General features: G+C 51.4%; 1 pseudogene; it reads right to left on the bottom strand.

Moving 5' to 3' along the window:
• Positions 1-948: 948 nt before the first annotated feature.
• Positions 949-1,473, bottom strand: LOC123404594 (annotated as a pseudogene).
• Positions 1,474-4,139: the final 2,666 nt, after the last annotated feature.

Here is a 4,139-nt window from a genome sequence, read left to right as displayed (position 1 = left end):
TACAAAAATTTCCTTTAGTTGAAGAGGCCATTAAAAACTCAAAAGTGGCCAGAGAATGTTTCAACATTTCCAACTATTATTGGCAGATAATACACTGTGTAGCTAATTAAGCACTCACACCAATCAAATACACTATCCCACAACAAAAATATTGGTAGACTCACCTCAAGTATCTCCCTTGCTCTGTCCATGCACCGCCGGAGCGGCTCGACGACCACAGCTTAATGATTAATGTTCCATCTTTACTGCAAAATGTTCTCCTGTTCCATCGTGTGATCACATCCATCGCAGGCCGTACATCCGGCGGAGACTTTGGTTTTGGAGCTACCCATTAAACGGGCCGTCGATTTAATGCCCATCCATCTACTCTCATATCTGCATCTATCCATTCCATCTCATGTAAAGTACATGTCCATCCGGATCCGGTCCTTCCCTGCTTCTTCATCAATTTCTGCAGTCACATGCAAAATCACTTATCTTCGCAGAAAAAACCTAAAAACTTATCACATGTAAATTTCTACACCTTCAGTAATTATTACCTTGTATCAAGATCGTAGGGACAGTAGGCATACTTCAGAATTATCACTGAGCATTATCAGCAACAAGTAACAGCAAGAGTCAAGAGAGAGAACCTTGCACTGTTTGTCCAGTCTTTCTTTGTATACCTTGGCCATGGCGCCTTGTCTTGCCAAAAAAAGAAGATAGATGCGGCTGCACTGCATTTTAGGAGTTCAGGAACCTACCACATGCTTTAGGAGCATACACATTTTTTCTCGAGGAATTAGTATGTATCCATAGGTATACATAAATCTAGAGAGATTTTCTGCTGAGATCTGAGTATCTGATCAGTGTGCATGATCCTTACAAATCTGGTGCTGCACATTGACCAGTACTATGACTCAACTAAGCACAATACATTAGAGCATCTATAGCTGGAGTGACCAAATCCATTGATTGAATCTTGACCGCATCTCAAATACAAACAAGATAAATAAGCATCTGATGCCTAACTAGCAATGACTAGAAAGTAGTACCAAAAGGGTTTGGGATGCAGTATGACGCACCTGAGGGCGGCCTCCTCCCTGGCGTGGATGGCAGCGAGGTCGAGCACACAGCCAGCCGGGTCGAGCGGGTCGTCGTACTTGCCGACGATGGAGAACTCCTGGATGTAGTTGGCCTTGAGCACCCTCACGTTCCGCCGCTCACCCCTCTCCGCCCTGCCCACGCCCTCATGTGATCTACGCCGTCATGGAAACAAAGCAACTAGGCAGTACACATAAATAGAGTAGGAGGCAGAAGTAAATGGCATGGAGACTGGGGCGGGGAGCAAAGGTTGGATTTGGGAAGGATATGGATGATGAGGAGGCTGCTCGGGCGGTCGAAGGAGACGATCTAGCCCTCGAACTCCTCCCAGAGGGTGGTCTTCGCGGAGATCACCACGCCTACCGCAAACTCATCGCCGCCGACCTCCATGGCGCCGCCGGCGGCGGTGGGTGGGAGGAGGTGGCCGCGGTGAGGTGCGTGTGGGCGGAGCGGAGCACGCACGGTCTGGGTGGGTTGGTGACTCTACTGAGAAGACCCAAATCCGCCGCCGCCGAGCAGTGCGGGTTAGCAATGGCGCACACCCGAGGGGTGCGCCATTAGATTTTATTGATTGCAATGGCGCATCCCCATGCATTGCGCCATTAGTAGTTTTTTTATATAGCAATGGCGCATCCCAGAGAGGTGCGCCATTAGTAATCTTTTTTTTGGATAGCAATGGCGCATCCCAGAGAGGTGCGCCATTAGTAATAATTTTTTTTTGGATAGGAATGGCGCTCGGGGGGAGGGAGAGGGTGGGTGGTACGCTCGGCCGATTCCATTCGGGGGAACCGAGCGAGGAGACAGGGGAGTGTGCGGGGGGTCGGCGGCGGCAGTGGAGTGGCCCGGGGAGGGTGCGGGGGGTCGTCGGCGGCGGTGAAGCGGGGGAGGGTGCTGGGGGTCGTCGGCGGCGGTGGAGCGGCTCGGGGAGGGTGCGGGGAGTCATCGGCGACGGTGGAGCGGGGGAGGGTGCGGGGGGTCGTCGGCGGCGGTGGAGCGGGGGAGGGTGCGGGGGGTCATCGGCGACGGTGGAGCAGGGGAGGGTGCTGGGGGTTGGCGGCGGCGATGGAGCGGGTCGGGGAGGGTGCGGGGGGTCGTAGTCCGCGGTGGAGCGGGGGAGGGTGCGGTGGGTGCTCGGCGGCGGTGGAGCGGGGGAGGGTGCGGGGGGTCATCGGCGGCGGTGGAGCGGGGGAGGGTGCGGGGGGTCATCGGCGGCGGTGGAGCGGGGGAGGGTGCGGGGGGTGCTCGGCGGCGAGGGGGATTTGGCGAGGGGGGATAGCGATCGAGATGGAGGGGGATCGAGATCGAGTGTCCTCATGAATATTTAATATTTTTTCATATTGAATATGAAAAAATATCATCAAATTTGAAAAAATATTCATGAATTCAAAAAGTGCCCATGAAATTTAAAAAATGAGTGTGGTAGGTGGCTGTCCAAAATATCTAGCTGGTCCCAGGTTACTAATGGCGCACCACCTATATATGCGCCATTAGTAACCCTGGTTACTAATGGCGTACCTTTTGTGGTGCGCCATTAGTAGTTCTGCAAAAAAAATAGTAGTGGCGCACCACCAACAGATGCGCCATTAGTAACACTGGTTACTAATGGCGCACTAGCTGTGGTTCGCCATTAGTAGTTTGCAAAAAAAACAAAAAAAAATTATAGTAGTGGCGCACTACCAACAGATGCGCCATTAGTAACCCTGGCTACCAATGGCGCACCACCTGCTGGTGCGCCATTAGTAGTTTTGCAAAAAAAATAAAAATAAAAAAATGTAGTAGTGGTGCACCGAGTGTGTGGTGCGCCGTTAGTGTCCATCACACTAATGGCACACCTGCACATGGTGCGCCACTACTATATAGTAGTGGCGCACTGCTTGTGTGGTGCGCCATTAGTATCTATATCATCTATAGCCCTTTTCCTAGTAGTGGTTAGGTCTATTTAGTTATAATACTTAGTTTCGTTCTTCATTAACTTACATTCATAGGTGCCCCCGAGATGGTTGGCCGATAAGATGGATTGTTGGGAGATGATAGTAGACAGGTGGTGCACAGAGGCTTGGTTGAGCACCCGCACTATGGCCAAGGACCGTCGTGTCCAATTGGTTGGTGTGCCACACCACCAAGGCAATGCCAACATCAAGCAATACGCCAAAAAATGGGTATGTGTGCCTTGTTTTGTTTCATCAATAATTCATTCCTTCATGATTTTTGTTGTACTAATTCTTTGTCTTTTCGTGTAGGCCAAACACAATAACCAGCGCGAGCCTCAGGGATACGCCGTGTTTAGCATGGCCCATAAGGGCTCGTACAAGTCGGCGAAGGCATATTCTGAGGGGGACGGGCCGTTGGCGTACGCAAGCCTGTCCACCTACAACAAGATGACGTCTTATTTTGAGGTGGTCAAACAGCTGCGCGGGCCTGACTTTGACCCGAGCCAGAATCCTATCGATCCAGAGGCGTTGATGATCTCTGGTGGCGGTAAGAGTCATGGCACGCTGGCCATGTGTGATGGCTTCATCCCTATCACTGAGACTCTATCTCAGATCAAGGCGAGGCAAACGAGCTCCGCTCCTGTAATACGGCAACGCGCAAGGCCATTTGATCTTGCCATCGAGGTTAGTTTTCTTCATTATTTCTTTCGTTCTTTTGTCCCTGGATGGATGATGAAAATTCCTTTTGAGGAGTGGTTGCAGGCCGCACTTATGAAGGAGAGGGAGGCCACCAGGCTCTTGTTGGAGGAGAGGGACCTGAATACGCAGAGGTTGCTTGAGGAGGAGAGGGCACGCAATAATGCCCATGCGAAGGCCATGCACGACTTCGTTGCGGTAAGTCAGTTGTGTGAGAAGCAAGGCTATGTGTGAGACGCAACAAGGCTATTTCTTTGACTCTTCGAAAACTAATTTGCAGGCTATGTGTGAGAAGCAAGGTTTGCCGCCCCCTTCGCCGATGCCTTCTCCGGTGGGAACGGTGAGTTCCCTTTCAATGGCCAACCTTGCACAGTCTTATACCATTGTCTGTCGCCGTGCTAACCACATATTTTAACTTTTGCCTTGTTG

The sequence above is a fragment of the Hordeum vulgare genome, chromosome 6H, assembly GCF_904849725.1.
Source record: "Hordeum vulgare subsp. vulgare chromosome 6H, MorexV3_pseudomolecules_assembly, whole genome shotgun sequence".
In the NCBI taxonomy this organism is placed as follows: domain Eukaryota; kingdom Viridiplantae; phylum Streptophyta; class Magnoliopsida; order Poales; family Poaceae; genus Hordeum; species Hordeum vulgare.
Note: the sequence above shows the minus strand (reverse complement) of the source record. Positions and strands in the feature narration are given on the sequence as shown.